Source organism: Corvus hawaiiensis, chromosome 35, assembly GCF_020740725.1.
Source record: "Corvus hawaiiensis isolate bCorHaw1 chromosome 35, bCorHaw1.pri.cur, whole genome shotgun sequence".
NCBI classification, from domain to species: Eukaryota; Metazoa; Chordata; class Aves; order Passeriformes; family Corvidae; genus Corvus; species Corvus hawaiiensis.
The window spans coordinates 481,670-507,251 of NC_063247.1; the positions used below are offsets into that span (position 1 = coordinate 481,670).

Below are 25,582 nucleotides of genomic sequence, written 5' to 3' on the forward strand. Positions count from 1 at the left end.
ACCTGGCACCTGGGCAGTCATCAGCGAGAAAAGCTCAGAGTGGCTAAAAATTGTTTAGTGACTTCTTTGATTGGCTGAGGAAAGGCCCAGGAGCTGAGATAAGGACCAGGAGAGCTCCTGCCCCGATCACCAGCACAGAAACACAGACCCAGTCTGGGGACAGGGATTGCATTTATTAGCAATGAAATCAGAGCACGAGAATGAGAAGTGAAATAAATCTCTCAAACATCCCCCGCAACCATGGGGATCATCTGGAACAGGGGTCACCAGGTCTCTGCCCAACGGGGGTCACTGTGCATCACCCCACATGGATCCTCTGCTGCGAGATGAAGTTGGAGCTCTTCCTGCACTCAGGGCACTCGCAGGGCTTCCCTTACTGGTGGCACTGTTGGTGTGTGGTCAAGTGAGAGCTCCTGGAGAAGCTCTTCCCGCACTCGGGACACTCGTAGGGCCTCTCCCCGGTGTGGATGCGTTTGTGCCTGGTGAGGTCAAAGTTGTACCTGAAGCCCTCCCCGCAGTCGGGGCAGCAGAAGGGCCTCTCATCTGTGTGAATCCGCTGGTGCTGGAGGAGACTGGAGCTGGTCTGAAACCTCTTCCCACACTCCCCACACTCGTAGGGCCGTTCCTCTGTGTGGATCATCTGGTGGCGAATCAGGTGGAAGCGGTGGCTGAAGCTCTTCCCACACTCCCCACACACATGGGCCGTTCCCCTGTGTGTGGACCTGGCGGTGGCGGATCAGGTTGGAGCTTGTGCTGAAGCTCTTCCCACATTCCCCACACACATAGGGCCGTTCCCCGGTGTGGATCATCCGGTGGTAGATCAGGTTGGTGCTCTGGCTGAAGCTCTTCCCACATTCCAAGCACTTGAAGCGTTTCTCCCTAGCATGACACTGCTCATGGACCACCAGGTTTGAGCTCTGGCTGGATCTCCGGCCGCCATCCCGGCACAGGGTGGGTCTTTCCTCCTCACAGCTCCCTGGGCTGCGTTTGCAGCCCCTCCTCCTGTGGGATCTCCGGTGGTTTTCCTCCCAGCTGGATTCCTGTGATGTGGAGCTACTGAAAACGGCCTCTTCCACCAGGTTCTGCCGCGGGGATTTGTCCTCCCTGGGCTCTGTCCTCAGCTCCTTGTCTGGGGGAGGAAGGACAAGGAGAGGATGGCATTTGCCTCCGTGCCACAGGGAAGGGGAAGGAGATACCCCCAGTCCGTCCCCGGCAGGACGGCGTCGGCAGCGGGGTTGTCCTGCAGCCGGGGGCGATGCTGGGCTGGGAGATGGAGCAGGAGAGAGGGGGAAACGGGCAGGGACTTCCTCCTCACCTGCCTGGGTGTTCCGGGGCATCTTCCTCTTCCTCACAGCGTCCTCCTCCATCTGGCCAAGGTTTGGGAGTGGGAAATCCTGGTTTGGAGGGAAAAACAAGGTGTGAGTGTGTTGGCTTAGGGGTTCCTCCTGCCCAAGTCCTTCTCTAGAAGTCACCGGGCGTATCATGACTGTAAAATCCTCTCAAACACCGTGCTGGTTCTACCTGGCATGAGAAATGAACCCCACTGATCTGCCCCAAGAGAGATTAAGGTGGGAGTTACAATTCACCAAAGAGATGACAAGAAATACCATGATACAGCTGTAACCCACAAAGGCTGAGTATAACCAGGCACCCTGGGACAAGAGCAGAACGGTGCTGGTTAGTTCCTGTGCTGAGCACCACCTGGTCCCACTGCATGCAAAGCAAAAGGAAAGAAAACAAAACCTGTTGGTCGGAGTGGTGGACACAGTCCTGTCCAAGTGATGGGAGCAGTCTTGTCAACAGCAGTGGTCACAGTCCTCTTGGAGTCCTGCTCCTGCCCTGGATCTGTTAAGTGTTGCCAGAAGGCCCCAAACCCAGATTTTATATGCTCAGGTTCAGGTGGGAATGCTCAGCCCCTCCCCCAGGGCGGGCAGTTTCACAATGGAATGATGTCATCCTGGGAGTCATGGGATATTTTGGGAGCCTTGATGGTCTCAGTCCTTGCAGCTGCCCATTGTGCTGGGGCCATTCAGTCCATGATGGCCCATCAGCAGAGGTGAGCCCTCAGGCTGGGTGGGACTGTGCTGCTGCTACCCCGGAGGGAGTTATCACAGCTGAGTCATTGGTGTGCAGAAAAAGAAACACTGCCCTGCCTCCCAGGGTTTGCCTCTCCTTCCTTATCTCATTTAACAGCCAGCTCCTCATAGCCTGAGGGGTCGGGGGTGCACTGGGCAGCTCCTGCAAACGACCCATCATGAACAGCTCATCAGACATGAGATAAGGGGAGTGGAATGCACAGTTTGGTCCCACCCACAGAGGGCTAAAGTGGCACCCTGCTCCTGTCAGCAGCACAGGCTGGCAGGCAGATGGCATTGTAAGGTCTTGCTCCACTTGGCTTTCAGCCCAGTAACCCACGGGCAGGGTCCCTTCCCACCCCAGTCCTGCCGGGCTTCTGGCAGGGACTTGCTTCCCTTTCCTTCCTCCCTCTGCTTCCAGCTGGGAATGTGCTGGGAAATGTCCAGCAAAGCAGCCTTTGCTGTCTGCTCTGGGAGCCCACCCAGCTGCTGGACCTTGTCCCCTGGCCCTGCACAGCTCCCGTGGAAGGCACGGCAGGACCAGCACCCTGCGAGCCTCGGGAATGCCCCTCTGGGATCCACGGCACACCCTCCAGGGATCTGGAATTCCAGTTCCCAGCAAGGGGAAGATGTTCCTGCCCTTGAAGGCAAAGCTCTCAGGAAGGAGCCAGAAGCCAAGTGCTGCAAGATCTTACAGTGACATTTCACTGCCAGCCTTCATCACCTCACCCATGGTTGTTTTAGCTGGTGGATTGGGAACAAAATCAGAGGAGGGCCTTTGGTGGGAGCTGCCCTGGGTCCAGAGATGTGGAAGGTATCTTTTCAGCTTTTATACCGGCTAGCGCTTGTATTTCAATGCCTTAGAAAGCCTCGAGCAGCCTTGAGAGGTAGCAAGGGCGATCTAGCACTTTAGTAGCTCTAGAATCGGTACCTGAATCAGCTGCAGAGCAAATACCATCAGCAGAAGCAAAGAGGGAGAAATATAGCTCCCTGCTCGCTCAATTCCCTGCAGTTAGAAGCTTTCAAATGAGACAGACAACCAGAGATGTTTACAGGAAAGTAGCTGAGCTGAGAGAGAGCGTTTGCCTCCCCTCGACCATCTTTTATTCGGAGAAGGGGAAAGGGGGAGGACTGGGGGCGGACCCGGGGCGAGCGGCCAATCAGACACTGCTGAAGAGTCTGAGTTACATTTGGCTTTGCCCGCGCTTGGAACAAAGGAGCTCAGAGCACATGTCTTTGGGAGGGGGGAGGGGAAGCTCAGAACAGGCAGCAACAATTCCCTATTTTTTTTTCTTTAAAGCTGGGTTGTAACTCTTAGTAACTTAAAAGTGCATAGAACAGTAACAAAACAACAGTGCAAAATATAATTGTAATCTATCGTCCCTACAACTCGACAGTACCTAGGATGCCTTTAAACTAGTTCCCCAGTCAAAACTCAGGGGTTTAGTCAGGACATCTATGGTATGGAGTATCAGGATGAAGATTTACAAAATACAGTGCAAAAACCTGAGTGCAAAACAGTGCAACTTAACTTAAGGGATTAACATGAAGATCTGCAGTAGGGGGTTTACATGAAGGTGCAAAATTAGGATTCTTTTTACGGCGTCTCTTCCAGGAGGCAGTTTTAACCTCCTTAACTTTTGAGGAAGTGACATAAGGTTTTACCCACTTCCCTGGGATCCATCTCAGTCCTTGAGGGGTAGATACACTGGCATACCCACGTCCCCAAGTTACAAGTTTGTATGGTCCTTGGATTTTTTGAGTCTCTGGGTCCCGGATCAGGACTTCTGGATTTTCCTTCAGTTTCTGTCTCCTGGTGTTCTGGAAATGACGATAGATGGGAGGGTTTGGATCCTCAAAGGTGCCATTCAGGAAGTTTATGGTAAACAGTGCTTTGCTGAGTCTGAGGACAGGTGAGTTGAGTTTGGTGGTCCCTGACTGTTGTAGCAGCATTCGCTTGAGGGTTTGATGGGCACGTTCAACAATGCCTTGTCCAGTTGGGGAGTGAGGAATACCTGTAACATGTCGAAATCCCCACTGCTGACGAAAGTTTTTAAACTCCTGGGAGGTGTAGGCAGGTCCATTATCAGTTTTTATCTCCTCAGGTATACCGAGCACAGCAAAAGCCTGGACGAGATGTTTTTCAACATCCTTAGCCTTTTCACCTGCATGTGCAGAGGCATACATAGCACCAGAGAAGGTATCAATAGAAACATGAACGTATTTTAATCTCCCAAATTCGGGGAAATGTGTGACGTCCATTTGCCACACTTCACCGCTATTAATGCCTCTGGGATTGACCCCCATGCCCAGTGATGGAAGCTGTAGCTTCTGGCAGTTGGGACATGTTGCCACTATTGCTTTTGCCTGTGTCCGCGACAGATGGAACATGCGGATAAGAGCAGGAATATTTTGATGGTACATGGCATGGCTCAATTTTGCTTGTTCAAAAACTTGGGGGAGCTTTGGTAAGTCGGCTGATAGAACTATGTCTGCTGGCATAGCCAGAGCATCAGCTCTACGATTACCCTCTGCAATAAATCCTGGCAGGTTTGTATGTGATTTCACATGCATGACAAAATAGGGATGCTCTCTGTGGGAAACCAGATAAATTAATTTTGAGAGTAAATCATAAATTTTCTTGTTTGAGATTTCTTTTAGGAGAGCATGCTCAGCTCTAACAGTTACTCCAGCTACATATGCTGAGTCTGTGACCAAATTAAAGGGTTCTTTGAACCTCTCAAATGCTCTAACAACAGCTGCTAATTCAGCTACTTGTGGTGATCCCTGGATTACCTCGATGTCAGATTCCCACTTTTGTGTCTTTGGATTTTTCCATGTGACCACGGACTTTTTACGTTTTCCTGAGGCATCAGTAAAAACGGTAATCGCATCGAGGGGTTTTCTACTTTGAATCTCTCGAGGGATGAAAGAGAATGGCAGATTAAACATGTCATGTTTTGGGTAATGATTTGAGATTTGGCCTGAGTAACTATCTAATGCAAACTGTAAATTTATATTATTTTGCAGTAGGTGATCTAATGCGTCAGTTGTTACAGGTAAATAGATGCATGCAAAGTCACATCCTGCCAGGGTGCGGAGCCTTGCTCTACCCTTCATGATAATTTTTGCCATTAGTTCTTGTGGCTGTGTGATGGTTTTAGGAAGTTGGAGTGGAAGGAATACCCATTCAATTATGATGAGGGGTTCCTTCTGCTCTTTGTCCCACTGAAATATGAGGCCATGAAAGCGTGGTACCTTCCCTAGAATGACAAGCTTAAAGGGTAGGGAGGGCTGATACCTGTGCGCTTGTCTGGTGGAAATGAGCTCTTGTATCTTTTTGAGAGACTGCCTTGCCTCTTCTGTCAGGGATCTAGGGGATGCTGGACCGCCTTCCCCTTTTACTAGGTTTGCAAGAGGAGCTACATCCTCTGTGGTGAGTCCTAACCAGGACCTTAAATACTTCAGTGTCCCACAGATCTGTTGCACTTCCTCTAGTGTTTTTGGGTTATTATTAATGGTGACAGGTATTGGGGGGATAGAGGTTTCTGTGATTTTGAGTCCGAGGTATTTCCAAGGGCTTGTTCTCTGCATTTTTTCAGGTTGTAATTCAAAGCCCTTGGCCTCTAGGGCCTCAACCACCATGTTAAGTGTCTGCTCGAGATACTGATTATTGGGAGCACACACCAGCACATCATCCATGTAATGCAGGATGATGGCTTTCTCTGCTTTGGCACGGATGGGAGATAGAATTTTAGCAATATACTCTTGGCAGAGAGTTGGGGAATTTTTCATACCTTGGGGAAGCACAAGCCAATGATAACGTTCCATGGGAGTTTCACGATGAAGAGATGGTACAGAAAATGCAAATCGGGGGGCATCTGCAGGGTGGAGTGGAATATGAAAGAAGCAATCTTTAATGTCAAGAACAGCTAAATGCCAATGTTGTGGGAGCATTGAAGGTGATGGCATACCTGGTTGAAGGGGTCCCATGTCTTCAATAACCTTATTAACTTCTCTAAGATCTTGGAGTAGCCTATATTTGTTCTTTCCCGGTTTTTGTATTACAAACACGGGTGTGTTCCATGGGCTGTTAGCTGGAACTATATTTCCTTTAGCCAATTGTTCAGCTACTAATGTTTTGAGTGCCTCTAAGTTTTCTTTTTTTAACGACCACTGGTTAACCCACACGGGTTCATCTGTTTTCCAAGTTAATTTCTGTGGATGGCACTCTGCTTCAGTGGCCTGCAAGGGAAAATTTTGATGTCTAGGCGTGATATCAATTTTTGTTCCCCACTGAGACATGGCATCCCTTCCCCACAGGGTGAATTTGGTGTCTAGGACATACGGACGAAGTGTCGCTATTTGTCCTTCAGGACCTTCAATTTGGATGGTGTGTTTGGACTGCTTTGCAATTTGGGTACCTCCAATCCCTTGTATGATGCCCTGAGATTGCAATTCCCATTGCGTAGGCCACTTATCAAATGGAATGACAGACACATCAGCACCTGTGTCTATCATTCCCATTATACTGATTTTATGTGATTTGTAACGGAGCTTACATTCTATTACAGGTTTGTTGTTTCCCAAAACCTCAGTCCAACAGATGGCTGGGATATGACCATCTGTGGGCAGGTATTTATAGGGCAGTGGAAAGGCCTGTGCAATGACTTGACCTTTAGGCATAAAGTACGGTGGATATATACATTGTACCATTAGGTTAGAACACCCGTTCTGATCCACTTTCATGAGTGTGGGTGTAACCTCTATCCCAGCAGGTGTTTCCCGAGTGTCCCCAATAACAAAAAGGTATGTAAATTCTGGCATGTGGTCCACATTCTGGAATGAAATGGGTATTACAGTCTGTTTGTTGTTGTTGAAATGGTGTGCTTTATCACAGGTTACCTTAAACCTGAGTCCAGAAGTCCAAGTTGCTTTGTCTGCAGCCCTATTTATGTCTGAACGCGGAGCTGTTAGGACGCGTTGAGTCGCGAGTTTCCCTGCTGTTGACCTGGGGAAACAGTCTTTGGAGAGTTTTTATCAGCAGTTATAATTGCTCTGCAATTGCGAGCTACATGTCCCTTTTTCTGACAACGATAGCATACAAAGTTACCGCGCGATTGAGTTTCTCCTGTACCTGTAACATTCTCCACAACCTCCCCAACCATCCCCACTTTTTTCAAAAAGGGAGCAGCTGTGTTCAGCTGCACCTTCTTCGTACAGACTTCGAGGATGGATTCAACAGTAGGAGGAGGATACAGCGGGAGAGTGAGAATGACTTGTTTGCAAGCATCATTCGTATTAACTTGGAGAAGTTCGAGTAGGAGCGCTTGTTGGAGGTCAGGATTAGGGACCTGGGAAGAGACAGCTTCGTACAAACGGTTATAAAAGTGAATAATATTTTCATTTGGCGATTGCTTGATGGTGGTATAATGAGAATTAGGAGTTTGAGATGGTAATAATGTTAAGGCCTTTTCAGCAGCACGTGTGATTTCAGTAAGAACTGGATGAGGGATAAGCATTGCTTGTTTTTGAGGATTTGCCATATTATTGTCACCAGATAAAAGGTCTAATGTGATATAATTGTTTTCAAAATCCAGGTAATTATCTGGAGTTTGCCATAAAATTTTTAATAAATCAGATAAAATTATTTTCCATTGCTTTTTCCACACCATAAAATCACCAGGTGTGAGAAGAGTTTGCATTAATGTAAGTAAATCATGAGGTACAAGTAAGTGAGTTGCAAAAGTAGCACTTAAAAGGCTCTTAAAATAATTACTATGCATTCCAAACGCCTTAATTGCCTTGCACAAATCCTTAATATCAGAATAAGAAAGGGGTTTCCAGTCAGGGTTTGCTCCATTGCTAGTACAAGAGAGTGTAGTAGAAGCAGTTGGAGTTACTTCCTGGTAGCCATGGGTTCCCGGATTCAGAGGGGCGGTCACAGGACTGTGGGAACCTGGGGCGGGACAATGGGAAGCAGGGGCGGGGAGTGGAGGGGCAGGGGTGGGGAGTGGAGGGGCAGGGGCGGGGAGTGGAGGCGGGGACACGGCCGGAGGAGGGGAGGGGTCGGGGGCGGGGTTGTGGGAGGCAGGGGCGGCACTTGAGCCATGGGCGGGAACAGAGGGAGGGGTGAAACACGACACTGTGGGGATGGGGTCGGGGGTGGGGTCAGGTTGTAACGCAGGAGTGGGAGGGGATGGGGACAAGAAGGGATTTGTGGAATGGGGAGAAAGGGATTGTGGGAGGTGTAGTTTGGAGAGGAAGGAACATTGTGTCCGCCATTACTGGAGACAAACAAACTCGGAGAAAAGGGGTTGGGGGGAGGGGTTTTTTCCCGGGCTGCCAGCACATGGCAATGGCTGTCCCTGGGAACAAAGAGATCAGGGGAGAAGGGGTTTTTACACGCGCTTGAAACATGAGGGCTAGAAACTGGGGAAAAGGCAGTGGAGAAGAGGGGTTGGGAAGGTCCTGGGATGGGCTCCGGATTCCCATCCAAGGCAGGGTGCTGAAGAAACACGGGTGAGCCAGGAGGACGATAGCCCTCCTGTGCTGAGAAGCAGTCTGCTCTAGCTGTGTTTTCCAGCGTAGGGGAAGAGGGGTCTGGGACACAGGGGTTGGAAGAGGGTATAAGGGAATTAACAGGGGGGTTTTGCAGTGGCTTTTCATGTACTGCCTTTTTCTCTGGCAAAGTATAACTTAGTAACAGGAGAGGAAAGAATTTTGAAACTGTTTCATCTCCTGCACGCCTCAGAGAGGAGAGTTTTCTCCCCACCTTATCCCAAAATTCAGCAGATCTTATGTCTTCGGAGGTCAGATTAGGAAAGTACTGAAAAAGCCATTGTACAAAAGATTGAAGTAGATTTTTAGGGTATTTATGCCCAGTTAAAGAAAGGTAACTTTGAACTTGGTGGTATATTTCTCTATGGTGTGCAGAAACTTCAGATCCCATTATGAATGCACAGCAAACCTCAACCCCTTACTCGCCAAAAAGGAGGAAAAAAAAAAAGAGAAAGTTTACATTGGCACCAGCTTAAGACAGGAGCCCCTAAACCAGCAGGGAAATACTCACCAGAATTCTGGATTTATCACAGGAAAGCAGGTCCGAAGGAAAAAAAAACGCGAGAAGGGTCTTCTGCTTTCCAGCCGTTCCCTCGCCACGTGGCGTGGGGGAGGGTACAGGCTGAGGCTCTGGGCTCGATGTCACACAAAAAGTAACACCTCGCCACACAGAGCTGGCACAGCAGGACGTGCAGAGCTAACTCCAGCAGACACGCAGCTGCCGGGACACCCTGAAAGTCTCTCAGAACCGGAGTTCAGAGATAGCACGTTGGGCGCCAAATGTGGAAGGTATCTTTTCAGCTTTATACCGGCTAGCGCTTGTATTTCAATGCCTTAGAAAGCCTCGAGCAGCCTTGAGAGGTAGCAAGGGCGATCTAGCACTTTAGTAGCTCTAGAATCGGTACCTGAATCAGCTGCAGAGCAAATACCATCAGCAGAAGCAAAAGAGGGAGAAATATAGCTCCCTGCTCGCTCAATTCCCTGCAGTTAGAAGCTTTCAAAATGAGACAGACGACCAGAGATGTTCACAGGAAAGTAGCTGAGCTGAGAGAGGGCGTTTGCCTCCCCTCGACCATCTTTTATTCGGAGAAGGGGAAAGGGGAGGACTGGGGGCGGACCCGGGGTGAGCGGCCAATCAGACACTGCTGAAGAGTCTGAGTTACATTTGGCTTTGCCCGCGCTTGGAACAAAGGAGCTCAGAGCACATGTCTTTGGGAGGGGGGAGGGGAAGATCAGAACAGGCAGCAACACACCAGCAGCTGGGAAGGTTGAGCGGTGTAATGGACTGCTTAAAACCACCTTGAAGGCACTGGGTGGGGGGACTTTCAAAAACTGGGAGGTGCATTTAGCAAGAGCCACCTGGTTAGTTAACACCCGAGGCTCCACCAGCCGAGCAGGCCCTGCCCAATCCGAACCCCTACAAACAACAGACGGGGATAAGGTTCCAGTGGTGCACATGAGAGGTATGCTTGGAAAAACTGTTTGGGTAAAGTCTGCCTTGAGCAAAGACAAACCCATCCGTGGGGTCGTTTTTGCTCAGGGACCAGGTTGCACCTGGTGGGTGATGCAAAAGGATGGAGAGACCCGATGCTTACCTCAAGGGGACCTTGTTTTAGGGTGAACTACCCATGGCTCTGTACTTGTATCAGTATCAGCATGTATATTTGTATATAATCTGGGTGATGCATAGATTTACATGGTTAAAAAAAGTTAAGTTTCATGTAACATGTTAGTATGGGAAAAAATTCGGGGTGGATAATGTTGGGGTTTCAGTTTAGTCTTAGTTTTTTTCCTGTTAAAGGAATTTTTTCCCATATGCATGTTGCTAGGGGACAAATAGCTGTACTTTAGAAAGACAAAAAGGGGGGTGGGGCGGGCCTGGCTACTCCTTTGTCTGCACCTGGGTGTGGGGGCAGTTCGCTCTGAGCGTCCGGAGAGAAAAGCTGCAGAGAAAGGAGCTGCTGTTTCTTTCTTTTGGCCGTTCTTTCTTCCTGCTGGAAACAATGCCGGGACCCCAAAAGCCGCTTTCCCTGCCCTGCTGGAGACCGGGCTGTGGCTGCCCTGCCCCGCTGCTGCTTCGAGCTTTCGCTACGCTGTAGCCCTGCTCGCCCTGCCTGCCTGGGCTTCCGTGGGGTTCTCCCATCTGGATACATCTCGCCTGCCACCCGGGATTTGCGTTCGTCCCCGCCGCTCCAGCCTGCCGTTCTAGCCTGCCGTTCCAGCCTGCCGTTCCAGCCTGCTGTTCCTGAGAGTCCGGGATCGGCTGCCCAGGGGTTTGTGAAGCCTTTGTTCCATCCCTTCCCGGGATCCCAGGGCACCGGTGCCGCGTGTTTCCCGAGCTCGCTCCGGAGCGCCCCCTGCAGCCGCGGGGGAACCATCGCACCTGCCCTGCTCACCGGGAGCCGCCAGCGCCCCTGCCGGCTGCGAGCGGAACTGCACCCGAGGGGAAAGGGCCCGACAGCCGAGAAGGCTGGCACTGGGTTTGTGATTGCTGTTACTGCCAGAGTTGTTGTTGTTTTGTTTGACTGGTTATATACATATATATATATATATATATATATATATATATATATATATATATAGTAAAGAACTGTTATTCCTATTTCCCACATCTTCGCCTAAAGGCCCTTGATTTCAAAATATAATAACTTAGAGGGAAAAGGGGTTATATCTGCCACTTCAAGGGGGGGCTTCTGCCTTCCTTAGCAGACACCTGTCTTTCAAAACCGAGACACCCACGACAGGTGGGATTGGGGTGAGGGCTGGGGCTGGGATTGGGGCTGGAACTGGGACTGGGATTGGGATTAGCTCTAATAATGGTATGGGATGTGGGCTGCCGCTGGGGCTGGGTTTGGATTTAGAGCTAAATGTGGGACTGGAGTGTGGGCTGGGGCTGGTGTTGAGGCTGGAGTTAGGGCTAAATTTGGCACTGGGGTTGGGGGTAGAGTTGGAATTGGGGCTGGGTTTGGAATTAGAGCTGAACGTGGGACTTGGGATAAGGCTGGAGGCTGGGGCAGGGGCTGGAATTGCAGCCGGGATTGCAGCTCGGGCTAAACGTGGGATTTGGTTTGGGGCTGAGGGTTTAGGAAGGGGCTGGGATTGGGGCTGGGGTTGGAGTTAGGGTTGAGATTTGGATTACAGCTGGGATTGGGGTTAAGGCTAAATGTAGGATTGGCTTTAGGGCTGGGGTTGGGATTGGGTCTGGGGCTAGACGAGTCTGGGACTGGGATGAGATTAAACACGGGACGGTGAGTTTGTCTAAACGTGGAGTGAGACTGAGATCAGGATCAGGGTGAGGTTTGGGACTGAGCACACGCAGAGCGGGACAGCTGAGGTGTCACTGCAGGATGTCCCTGGCACCGTCCCAGCCCTCCTCAGGCACCTCCAAACATGGGGGGCAGCTGGGTGGTCCAAGATCCAGGTGCTGCCACGCTGCCCCTCCATTCCACGCGAGCATTGCGGGAAGGCAGCCCTGAATGTGACCCTTGGGGGTCTGGGATCAGCCTTCACATCCCTGTGGGAGCAGTGACAGAGAGGACGAGAGACTTTCCCCCTCTTATTCCTGTGGAAGGGTGAAGCCCAGCTGCCCTTTTCTTCTGGCACCTCCTCATCTCCTCAGGTGAGGATGTCAAACTCCCCAGGAGCAGGAAGAAGCCCATTCCGGGTTTCCTTGTGTCTGCAGCCTGGAACATCCACTCAGAGCAGAGCACTTTATGAAAGCCCTGCAGAATGACAGCAGGAGGAGGTTTGTGAGAAAGGCAGGAAATGGTATTTTGATAGGAAATCAAAATTCCAAATGATTTCTTTCTGTCACGTTTATTTTCAGTCAGTTCTGGTCTGGTTTCCAGAGTGCCACCTTCTCAGCTGGCTGTATTTGTGTCCTCCTTCCTCTTCTGCCTTTCTTTGCCTGCTCTGTTTGTCTCTCAGTGTCTCTCTGGACCCAGGGCAGCTCCCACCAAAGGCCCTCCTCTGATTTTGTTCCCAATCCACCAGCTAAAACAACCATGGGTGAGGTGATGAAGGCTGGCAGTGAAATGTCACGGCAAAATCTTGCTGCACTTGGCTTCTGGCTCCTTCCTGAGAGCTTTGCCTTCAAGGGCAGGAACATCTTCCCCTTGCTGGGAACTGGAATTCCAGATCCCTGGAGGGTGTGCCGTGGATCCCAGAGGGGCATTCCCGAGGCTCGCAGGGTGCTGGTCCTGCCGTGCCTCCCACGGGAGCCGTGCAGGGCCAGGGGACAAGGTCCAGCAGCTGGGTGGGCTCCCAGAGCAGACAGCAAAGGCTGCTTTGCTGGACATTTCCCAGCACATTCCCAGCTGGAAGCAGAGGGAGGAAGGAAAGGGAAGCGAGTCCCTGCCAGAAGCCCGGCAGGACTGGGGTGGGAAGGGACCCTGCCCGTGGGTTACTGGGCTGAAAGCCAAGTGGAGCAAGACCTTACAATGCCATCTGCCTGCCAGCCTGTGCTGCTGACAGGAGCAGGGGGCCACTTTAGCCCTCTGTGGGTGGGACCAAACTGTGCATTCCACTCCCCTTATCTCATTTCTGATGAGCTGTTCATGATGGGTCGTTTGCAGGAGCTGCCCAGTGCACCCCTGACCCCTCAGGCTATGAGGAGCTGGCTGTTAAATGAGATAAGGAAGGAGAGGCAAACCCTGGGAGGCAGGGCAGTGTTTCTTTTTCTGCACACCAATGACTCAGCTGTGATAACTCCCTCCGGGGTAGCAGCAGCACAGTCCCACCCAGCCTGAGGGCTCACCTCTGCTGATGGGCCATCATGGACTGAATGGCCCCAGCACAATGGGCAGCTGCAAGGACTGAGACCATCAAGGCTCCCAAAATATCCCATGACTCCCAGGATGACATCGTTCCATTGTGAAACTGCCCGCCCTGGAGGAGGGGCTGAGCATTCCCACCTGAACCTGAGCATATAAAATCTGGGTTTGGGGCCTTCTGGCAACACTCAACAGATCCAGGGCAGGAGCAGGACTCCAACAGGACTGTGACCACTGCTGTTGACAAGACTGCTCCCATCACTTGAACAGGACTGTGTCCACCACTCTGCCCAACAGGTTTTGTTTTCTTTCCTTTTGCTTTGCATGCAGCGGGACCAGGTGGTGCTCAGCACAGGAACTAACCAGCACCGTTCTGCTCTTGTCCCAGGGTGCCTGGTTATACTCAGCCTTTGTGGGTTACAGCTGTATCATGGTATTTCTTGTCATCTCTTTGGTGAATTGTAACTCCCACCTTAATCTCTCTTGAGGCAGATCAGTGGGGTTCATTTCTCATGCCAGGTAAAACCAGCACGGTGTTTGAGAGGATTTTACAGTCATGATACAGCCGGTGACTTCTAGAGAAAGACTTGGGCAGGAGGAACCCATAAGCCAACACACTCACACTTTGTTTTTCCCTCCACACCAGGATTTCCTACTCCCAAACCTTGGCCAGATGGAGGAGGAGGCTGTGAGGAAGAGGAAGATGCCCCGGAACACCCAGGCAGGTGAGGAGGAAGTCCCTGCCCGTTTCCCCCTCTCTCCTGCTCCATCTCCCAGCCCAGCATCGCCCTCGGCTGCAGGACAACCCCGCTGCCGATGCCATCCTGCCGGGGACGGACTGGGGGGATCTCCTTCCCCTTCCCCGTGGCACGCAGGCAAATCCCATCCTCTCCTTGTCCTTCCTCCCCCAGACAAGGAGCTGAGGACAGAGCCCAGGGAGGACAAATCCCCGCGGCAGAACCTGGTGGAAGAGGCCGTTTTGAGCAGCTCCATGGCGCAGGAATCCAGCTGGGAGGAAAACCACCGGAGATCCCACAGGAGGAGGGGCTGCAAACGCAGCCCAGGGAGCTGTGAGGAGGAAAGACCCACCCTGTGCCGGGATGGCGGCCGGAGATCCAGCCAGAGCTCAAACCTGGTGGTCCATGAGCAGTGTCATGCTAGGGAGAAACGCTTCAAGTGCTTGGAATGTGGGAAGAGCTTCAGCAAGAGCACCACCCTGATCCACCACCGGTTGATCCACACTGGGGAACGGCCCTATGTGTGTGGGGAATGTGGGAAGAGCTTCAGCACAAGCTCCAACCTGATCCGCCACCGCCAGGTCCACACCAGGGAACGGCCCTATGTGTGTGGGGAATGTGGGAAGAGCTTCAGCACAAGCTCCAACCTGATCCGCGACCGCCAGGTCCACACCAGGGAACGGCCCTATGTGTGTGGGGAATGTGGGAAGAGCTTCAGCCGCCGCTCCCACCTGATTTGCCACCAGATGATCCACACAGGGGAACGGCCCTACGAGTGTGGGGAGTGTGGGAAGAGGTTTCAGACCAGCTCCAGTCTCCTCCTGCACCAGCGGATTCACACAGATGAGAGGCCCTTCCGCTGCCCCGACTGCGGGAAGGGCTTCAGGTACAACTCCAACCTCACCAGGCACAAACGCATCCACACCGGGGAGAGGCCCTACGAGTGTCCTGAGTGTGGGAAGAGCTTCTCCAGGAGCTCTCACTTGACCAGACACCAAGAGTGCCACCAGTAAGGGAAGCCCTGCGAGTGCCCTGAGTGCAGGAAGAGCTCCAACTGCATCTCGCAGCAGAGGATCCATGTGGGGTGATGCACAGTGACCCCCATTGGGCAGAGACCTGGTGACCCCTGTTCCAGATGATCCCCATGGTTGCGGGGAATGTTTGAGAGATTTATTTCACTTCTCATTCTCGTGCTCTGATTTCATTGCTAATAAATGCAATCCCTGTCCCCAGACTGGGTCTGTGTTTCTGTGCTGGTGATCGGGGCAGGAGCTCTCCTGGTCCTTATCTCAGCTCCTGGGCCTTTCCTCAGCCAATCAAAGAAGTCACTAAACAATTTTTAGCCACTCTGAGCTTTTCTCGCTGATGACTGCCCAGGTGCCAGGCGGATCTACCGCACCCAGAGCTCCCCACCTGGGGCCCCCCTCACCCCCAGTGCCCCCTGGGAGCAGAATTAAGGGAGAGGGGAGGTTTCAGCACCTGCCAAGTGCTGGGGATGGGGCATCTGGGGCCATACTGGTGGCACTGGTGGTGCTGGGAGCCCCCCTGGCCACAGGCATAGAGCTCTCAGGTGAGCCGAGGGGGTGGAAGAGGACTCGGGTATGGTGGGGAAGGTGGGGAGAGGAGGGAAAATGGGTGTGTGGGACCCATAAAATGAGTTGGAGGGGGAGTGGGACCCCCTAAAGCAAGAATGGGAAAGGGGCTGAGGACTGGGGGATGATGGGAGAGGTGTGGGAAAGCTTAGAAATTAGGGAATGGGAAGGGTGGGATCTGAAAACTGAGCAGGAGGGGGCTGGGGATTGGGAGGATTGTGTGAAAAGGGTTGGGAAAGGGTCAAAAGTGGGGACTGGGACCCCCAAACTGATGGGGGCAGGGGCTGGCAGCTGGGGATTGATGGGAAAGGAGGGGAGTCAATGGAAAAAGGGTGGAAATGAGGGTGGGACTGCGGGAAGGAAGGTCCCATGGCGGCCGTGGAGCAAGGGCTTATGGAGTGGGGATCCAGGGTAGCTCCCTGAGCTCTTGGCTTGCTGTAGCGTGCTGGGGGCTGCTGGGGGAGCACCCCCTGACCTGTGTCCTGCTTACACAGGGCTCTTCCAGCACATGGTAAAGTCCGAGTGTCGCTTCATTAATGGTACCAAACAGGCAAGGTTGGTGGTGAGGTTCAGCTACAGCCTGGAGCAGCTCCTGCACTTGGACAGCAAGGTGGGGCACTGCGTGGGGGACACACGGTATGGGGAGAAACAGGCCCGCTACTGGAACACTGTCCTGGGGTGATGTTATGAGGCTGCTTTATTCCTTAACCCTCCGCTCAATGCCCAAGGACGCTGTGTCTTTAGGATGGACCCAGGGGTGGGGCTGGATCCACGGGGCCCGGGTGCCGGTCGGTTCAACAGCTATAGCCCAACGGCTCGGGGGCTCCGGGGTCTCGGCAGGGCCTGGGAGGGAGTGCGCCGGGAGCGCTGTGTGGCTCCTTGGGTTTTTGGTGTTCTGGCTAGCTGGAAAATGGTTCTGTTGGTTTTTCTTGTTCTTTTTCTCTTCCCTCCCCTTGCCTCACTGCCTCCCTTCCCTTCCCTACGATCCAGGGAGCCTGCGAGTTGGCACTGGTGGGCCCGCGGGGTGGCCCTGGCTGGTCCGAGCCCATGTGTCTTTTGCTTCTCCAGGAATTTGTTGTACTTCGGGGGTTTTTTTTCCCCCTGTTCTACCCTGCTTTGTTTGGTGTTAATAAACAGTTTGGGGTTTATTTCCCACTTCCAGTTCTTGTGACCCACTTGTCTTACTGGTGGAAGAAAAGGGGAGGCCCTTTTCCCTTTGGATGAGACATTCATTCCAGAGTGTTTCCTCCTGAGGTCTTGTCTCCAAAACCAAGACATAAATTTGGCGCCCAACTTAAGGGGCACGTGGAAGCGGAAAAAAAATTAAAATCATTTTGGTTTGAATCACTTTTGTATTGAGGTACAGCAGTAAGACTGTCCAGAGCCTGAGAGCTTCAGGGCCCCTTGTCATCCCTTGGTCGATACTTAGATCACATGACAGGGACCCCAAATGCCTCGCTTCAGTGCCATCCAGAATTGTACCATCGCCTTCAGCGTTCCAGATTCGGACCATCCAACTTCATATAGTTTCATCAGGCCGCTGGGTGTAATCCTTCCTCAGGGTACGAGGGCCCTCTATGGACAGGACTCGGTAATGATTTCAGGTTCCACTTCCTCTGCTGGCTGTGAAGGTCCTGGCTGCTCATCATCATCCACCGGGCAAATGGATTTGGCTTTGTGTTTCTTTCTCTGGACAGGGGCAATTGTTGGTTTAGGCTCCCCATCTGCTTTAGCTGCAGCTGGAGTGATTGGGGCGTCTGCTGGCTTATTCTCCTGCCCCTCTGGCTGTATCTTCTGCCCTACAGAATCCAGCAGTGTGCGGTAAGCGTTAGCCAGGACCCAGCACGTGACAATGAGCTTTTCCTTTTCATCAGTGTTGTTATTGCAGTTTTCCTTCAGCTACTTCCCCACCTCAGCTGGATTCTGAATTCGTTCAGGGGGGAAGTTCCAGGCTACTGGGTCAGAAAAGTGCTTCAGGGTCAGGCCTATGTCCTCCCATACCCCACAGCACTTTGGATTTTCTGCAACTGGGGCAGGTGTCTGGGCAACTCCTCTGGAGATCTCAGCCCTTTTTTTAGACAAGCTGGAGACCACATAGAGAAACCCTGCTAGATAACATAACAAGGAGGTGGCATCTTTGACATCCAGGGGAAACTGGACACTTTCAAAAGGTGACGTGCCAGATCTGAAGGGGAAGAAGGAGATGAAGGGCTGGGAGTTATCATCCCCTGCTTTTCCCCTAACAAACTGGGTGTGTAATTGCTAATACATTCCAAAAGGAAACTACCAAGGCCAGAATGGGAAAACAACATGACATACACCTTCTCCATGGCTTCCATTACTTCAGCCAAACTTCGATGAATCACTACCACCAGGCATATTAAAATGGCAGTGCTGATTCTTCATCCTGACTTATAAAAGTGTAAGCCAGGGACCCGACTGCCCATAGCTGTGGACGTGTACTTATGGCTAGCTTCCACAGAAAAATTATTAAATCAAGCAGCATGGTCTTACTGCTGTACCTCAATACAAAAGTGATTCAAACCAAAATGGTTTTGATTATTTTTTCCACTTCCACGTGCCCCTTAAGTTGGGCGCCAAATTTATGTCTTGGTTTTGGAGACGAGACCTCAGCAGGAAACACTCTGGAATGAGTGTCTCCTCCAAAGGGAAAAGGGCCTCCCATTTTCCTCCACCAGTAAGACAAGTGGGTCACAAGAACTGGAAGTGGGAAATAAACCCCAAACTGTTTATTAACACCAAACAAAGCAGGGTAGAACAGGGGGAAAAAAAACCCCCGAAGTACAACAAATTCCTGGAGAAGCAAAAGACACATGGGCTCGGACCAGCCAGGGCCACCCCGCGGGCCCACCAGTGCCAACTCGCAGGCTCCCTGGATCGTAGGGAAGGGAGGCAGTGAGGCAAGGGGAGGGAAGGGAAAAAAAACAAGAAAAACCAACAGAACCATTTTCCAGCTAGCCAGAACACCAAAAACCCAAGGAGCCACACAGCGCTCCCGGCGCACTCCCTCCCAGGCCCTGCCGAGACCCCGGAGCCCCCGAGCCATTGGGCTCTAGCTGTTGAACCGACCCGCACCCGGGCCCCGTGGATCCAGCCCCACCCCTGGGTCCATCCTAAAGACACAGCGTCCTTGGGCATTGAGCGGAGGGTTAAGGAATAAAGCAGCCTCATAACATCACCCCAGGACAGTGTTCCAGTAGCGGGCCTGTTTCTCCCCATACAGTGTGTCCCCCACGCAGTGCCCCACCTTGCTGTCCAAGTGCAGGAGCTGCTCCAGGCTGTAGCTGAACCTCACCACCAACCTTGCCTGTTTGGTACCATTAATGAAGCGACACTCGGACTTTACCATGTGCTGGAAGAGCCCTGTGTAAGCAGGACACAGGTCAGGGGGTGTAGGTACAAAAATGCTGTTAGTGAGGATCTTCTTGTTATTTTTCTAAGTCCGTGAGAGACTTTTCTCTCTCACAGAAGAGGTAGCAGGGAATGTAAACAACCAAGCCACCTGCAACCTTGGAAAGTCTTGTTTATGGTATAGTAGAAAATATTTTGATAATGGATATTTTAGAATTTTGGCCAATCACCCCCAAGGGGTGGCTGGTCCTTTGTCCAATTAGACTATGAAGAAAAAAGTCTGTAAAAGAGTTTGTAAAATAATTAAATAAATCAATCTTGCTGCACAATTCCTGCCTGCTGGATCTTCTCCTCCTCCTCCTCCCTATAGATGCGGGACACGGTGATATACCGTAGGAACTAGGCCTGCGGTAATATTTGGTGCTGCCCGACGTGATTTGCACTCTCTGACGTGTCCTGCTGCTGCGAGCCAAGCCGAATTCCTGTAGAGGTGCGCTGTTCCTTTTTCCCCCCGGGACCGGGAGGTCCGACGGAACTGAGAAATGGCGAACAGCGGCTCACAGAATGACGCTGTCGTACTGGTCTGGAAAGGTGTGTTTAGCATATTGCAAACCTCCATTCCTGAAAACTCAGTTCGGGAATTATTAGACTGGGCTACTTTAAAAGGGATTTCCATGGACAGAGATACTGCCCTGGACTTTGCCTTATGGCCGGAACTCGGCTCTGCTGTCTGACACGAGCTCCCGACTGGGGAGCCGGCAGCGTTAGAATTATACAAAACCTGGCGTTCATTATTTTTTCTGCTGACAGCCCTTGACTGTGATAGCAGGGCTGGCTCGCCTGTCTCGGTGATGAGTGACGGAGGAATGTCCGAGGGGGGCCCCGCTGACTGGGCTTCTGGGGCAAGTGATGGTGGATTTGGAATAACCCCCCCGGCTCCACAGGCAGAGCCTGCACCGGCTCACCCTGCACAGTCTCAGGACTCCGCAGCCCCCAGGGACCCCGCGCCGGCAGAGGCGGGGGGGTCAGGGCAGAGGCAGGGCGCACAGCCTGCCTTGCCGTTCAGCTGGACGGCAGCCACAGCTTATCCAGGGCCGCAGATCAGCGGCTTAGCCAACTGGACGCCCAGAGAGCATCCTAGTTCGGTTCCGTATGCACCTGGATCTAACTTAGCGGGCGTAGCGCCGGGCGTGCCCGCCCCGGGACTGCCTGGCTATGGCCCGCTGCCCTCCCTGGCGCTGGACTGTTCTGCGCAGTCGCAGAACCGAACCATGGACCCTTTTATGCAGCATTTGCCCTTTCTGGCAGAGCTGCGAAACCTATCCCGAAGGATGGAGGACTTGCTCAGCCTGTTAGAGCGGCGAATGCCCGAGCCCGCGCCGCAAGCGGCGCCAGTGCCGGCCGTGCCACCCGTGCCACCCGCGGCCCCCCCGCCAGAAGCGGGAGCCGCAGCTCCGAGCCGAGAAACGGCGCGGCCGGCGGCGAAACCGGGAGCAGCGCTGCCACGGGAAAACCCGGAGGCGGCAGCAGCTGTGGAGCGGCGGGCAGAAGCGGCGGCGCCGGGAGCGCCCGCAGAGAACGGACCGGCAGCGGCGCCGGGCGCGTCCGCAGAGCGCCGGCCAGAGACGGCGGCGCCGAGCGCGCCCGGGGAGCGCGAAACAGCAGCGGAAGCGGCGGCAGCGCCGAACGTGGCTGCTGTGCGGGAGACGACCACGGCGCCAACCGCGGCGCCGGGCACAGTCGTAGCTCCAGAGTCGGCTGCAGCTTCAGTACCGGCTCGGTTGGATCTGGCCGAGACGGCCTCCCGTAAAGAGACTGCTGTACAAACTGCCGCGCAGCCAGCTGCAGTCTGTGCTGTCTGTTCTGGCTCTGGCGAACTTAGCCAAAGTGCCTCACCTCCCCGTACATTTCTGTTCCCTCCCAGCACCCCAAAGTTGCCTTTGCCTGATGATTCCTCGTCAGGCAGTGAGGCAGATGAGGTTCTGGCCCCGGGTCGTCAGGCGGCTGTAGCCGCGCGGCGAAGAAAAAGGCTGCGCCAGTCTCGCCCCTGGACCTTTCCGGACTGCACGGTAACAGTGCGTCCGACGCATCATAATCGCTTCCTAGAGTCTCTTAAGATGCAAGCATTGGGGGAGGGTGACTGGAGGTTATTAGAAATCCTTGGAATGCCAAATAGATCTGAGGATTCTGGGGGTAACCGGGGAGCTGTTACACTCCATCCGCAGGCTGTGCCCGACGTTCAGGATGGTACTGGTTCCCCAAAAGAGATCCGAGCTTTCCCAGTGTATAAGGCTCTCCCAGATTCAGGAGAGCATGACAAGCATGAGGTAATTGCTTGGAAAGTTGCCCAGGACCTCCAATCCAAGGTGGCACAATATGGGCTAGGTTCTGCTGAGGTTATGCAAATAATAAGGGTGATAAATACAGATTTGCTTTCTCCATTTGATATCAGACACTTAGGTCAAATTCTATTTCAACCTGTACAATTTACAGTTTTTGAAACAACCTGGAGAAAACTGGCCAACAAGACTGCATTAGCAAATTTGCAGCTCCCTGCTGCTGATCCTAGACAGACAGCAGGAGTGGATGCTTTGATGGGGACTGGTCCCTTCTCTGATCCCAGTCTACAGGGTAACTTGCCCTCTAGCATCCTGCAGCAAGCTCAACAGCTCGGCATGGCTGCCCTGTTGAAAACCATAGAGTTGTCAGCACCCAGAAAGCGATATACTGAAATAGTTCGAGGAAAATCAGAGTCATTCCTTTCTTTTGTAGAGAAAGTTGCTGCTTCTCTCGAGAAGCAGGTTGAAGATGACGGGTTAAGACAGTTGTTGTTAAGGCAGTTAGTGAGAGATAACGCAAACGAGGAGTGCAGAAAAATCATAGATGCCTTACCAGGGGATCCTGAGGTAACAGACATGGTCGAAGCCTGCGCTAAGGTGGGATCTGGGAACCAGAGAAGGTCTGCTTTGGCTGCGTTCCTGCAGGCTGTTCACGCATCTTCTGGTCGTGAACCAAAGCAACCAAAACAGGTGAAGAAACGGAAGCGGCCTAAGCCTAGCCAAAAAGAGAACACACCGATCCCCCAGTGCAAGAGGTGTGGCAGGCCAGGGCATTGCACGGGTTACTGTAGATCCCGGACTCATGCCAATGGTCAGCCTTTGTCGGGAAACTTCCGCCGGGGTGCAAGGAGGGGGAATTGCTCTCCGATGCAGTCGCTCCCCCAGAGAGTGGCACAGGTACAGGCACAGGCCTACCCAGCCACCCTAGAGACGGCACCCAAGGATCAGACGGCACCCAGGGATCAGACGGTACCCACGGATCAGACGGGTTTGACGTCCACACCACAGCTGCAGTCGTCTTAGACTCCAGCGGTATTTACAAGGTTCCCTTGGATGCATATGGACCCTTAGCCCAGGGATCCAGTGCAATGCTGGTGGGAAAACCTGATGTTGCCCATCAGGGAATCTTAGTGCACTCAGGAGTTATTGATGCTGACTTTAAAGGTCAGATTTGCGCTATGGTCTCCACGCAAAAACCCCCTGTAACTATTCCTGAAAAGACCTGCCTTGCTAAATTGGTGCCTTTTAAGTCTTGTGTCCCCAGGATAGAGCAACAAACTCACGAAGATAACGGCAGTGGATCTACGGGACTTCCGCAGGCCTTCTGGGCTGCAGACATCTCTGACCAAAGGCCACAGATGACATGTACCCTGATCCTGCCGAACGCCCGTCTGCCCCGGATTCAGCTTCGAGGTTTGATTGATACGGGTGCTGATGTAACTATCATCTCCTTCTCTGCGTGGCCTCCCTCATGGCCTTTAGCCCCGGTGGGATCGGCCATCGCAGGATTAGGAGGATCCACACAGAGCTATCTAAGCGAACGGCCTGTGGTGGTGAAGGACTCAGAGGGGCACACAGCTACAATCAGGCCTTATGTTGCTACCACTTCCCTTAACCTTTGGGGGCGGGATGTGTTGGCAGCTTGGGGTGTACGGATTGGGACAAATTTTTAGCAGGGGTCACTGTGTGTAAGGGCGCACAGCATTCTACACTGCCTTTGCGGTGGTTGACTGACACACCAGTCTTTGAGCCGCAGTGGCCCCTACCAAAAGAGAAGTTAGACGCCCTTCATCAGCTGGTTCAGGAACAGTTGCAACAGGGGCACCTTGAACCTTCTACTAGCCCCTGGAACACTCCTGTTTTCGTAATTAAGAAGAAATCAGGGAAATGGAGGTTATTGCAGGACCTCCGGAAAGTTAATGCAGTAATGGAAGGTATGGGGGCATTGCAGCCTGGCATGCCCTCTCCCACCATGATTCCTACGGGGTGGGACATCCTGATCATTGATTTAAAGGATTGTTTTTTCACAATTCCTTTGCATCCTGATGACAAACCAAAATTTGCCTTTACTGTGCCTGCCATTAACAATGCTGAACCTGCTAAGAGATACCAATTGAAGGTCCTCCCTCAAGGGATGAGGAACAGCCCAATTATCTGTCAGTGGTATGTCGCCCAAGCTTTAGCCGGAGTTCGCAAGCAGTTTCCTGATGCATGCTGCTACCACTACATGGATGATATCCTGGTGGCAGCATCCACTCGGGACGAGCTGCTGAGAATACAGCCTCAGGTGCTCGTTGCTCTGCATGCCTATGGATTAGAGGTAGCTCCGGAGAAAGTTCAACAGCATCCTCCTTGGAAATATTTAGGAGTGAAAATTTTGGACCAAATTATCCAACGCCAAGAGGTGCAATTCCTGGATTCGATTAAAACCTTGAATGATGCTCAAAAGCTGTTGGGTGTCATCAATTGGTTATGACCTTATTTAGGTCTAACTGCAGAGCAGCTTTCCCCTCTTTTTAATATATTAAAAGGGGACCCTGGTCTGAATTCACCTCGGGAGTTGACTCCGGAAGCGCGGCAAGCGCTGCGGGAGGTCCAACGGGCTGTTTCCGCTCGTCAGGTTTATCGAGTGGATCCCTCCATTGCTATCACTGTTTACATTACTATTCCAGACCTCCATCCTACAGGTATCATTGGCCAGTGGAATGCACAATGGCCTGATCTTTTGCATATCCTAGAATGGGTCTTTTTGCCTCACCAGCCAAAAAGGACGGTGACCACAGTGTTTGAATTGGTCGCTTCTCTGATAATCAAATGCCGTCAACGGTGTTTGCAACTGATGGCTGCGGATCCTGCAGTAATTGTCATTCCGATCTCAAAGGAATACTTTGAGTGGAGCCTCATCCATAGTGCTCCTTTGCAAAGCGCGCTGCAAAACTTTTCAGGGCAGATCACTTACCATCTGCCCAGCCATAAATTACTGCAGCTGGCAAAATCGACCGTACGTTCCTTGCGGCCGAGAAATAGCCGAGTGCCGGTGCAAGGACCCACCGTCTTTACGGATGGTTCAGGGAAAACTGGGAAAGCCATTGTTACCTGGAAGGAGGGATCGGAATGGCAGGTGCTGAAGGAACACGAGTCAGGCTCTGCTCAGTTAGTTGAATTAAGGGCTGTTACCATGGCTTTTCAGCGATTCTCACAGGAACCTTTGAATTTGGTTACTGACTCTGCTTATGTAGCAGATATAACTCAACGCTTAGATTGTTCACTTCTGAAGGAGGTGAACAATGCGGCTCTGTTTTCACTGTTGCAAACCTTGTGGTCTGCGATTCAGGCTCGAGTGCATCCGTATTACATTCTGCACATTCGAAGCCACACCAATTTACCAGGGTTTCTAACAGAAGGCAATGCCAGGGCTGACATGCTGGCCAACCCTGCGTGGGTAGGGCCTCAGCCTGACAAAATTGCACAAGCCAAGGCATCGCATGGTTTCTTCCATCAAAGTGCACATACCCTGCAGAAGCAGTTCCATTTAACGCCAACCGAGGCGCGCGACATTGTCAGCGCTTGTGCTGACTGTCACGGACTCGCTGCGCCTTTGCCAGCAGGGGTAAACCCCAGAGGGCTAAAAGCCTTGCAGATTTGGCAAACGGATGTAACTCACATCCCAGAATTTGGTCGGCTGAAATATGTGCACGTGTCTATTGACACTTTCTCCTCGGCTATGTGGGCTACTGCTCACACTGGAGAGAAGGGCCGTGATGTCATTGCCCATTGGAAATTGGCTTTCTCAGTCCTGGGCGTGCCAGCTTCTGTGAAAACCGATAATGGTCCTGCCTATGCCTCGGAGAAGACGCGGCAGTTTTTACACCTATGGGGTGTAGACCATACCTTTGGTATCCCACATTCTCCTACTGGCCAAGCCATTGTCGAACGCGCTCATGGTACCTTGAAGCGTGTTTCGGACAAACAGAAAAGGGGAATGCATGGAGAAACCCCACAGAGCCGACTAGCAAAAGCTTTGTATACAATTAATCACCTTACAGTACCACAAAATTCAAATAACCCTGTTATTCTGAATCATTTTCTCTCATTGCAGTCTGCAGGCGACACACAACTGCCCCGGGCAATAGT

General features: G+C 52.3%; 1 pseudogene; it reads right to left on the minus strand.

Annotated features, from left to right (window-relative positions):
• Positions 1–238: 238 nt before the first annotated feature.
• LOC125318999 overlaps positions 239–25,582 on the minus strand; it is an 88,743-nt pseudogene continuing 63,399 nt past the window's right edge.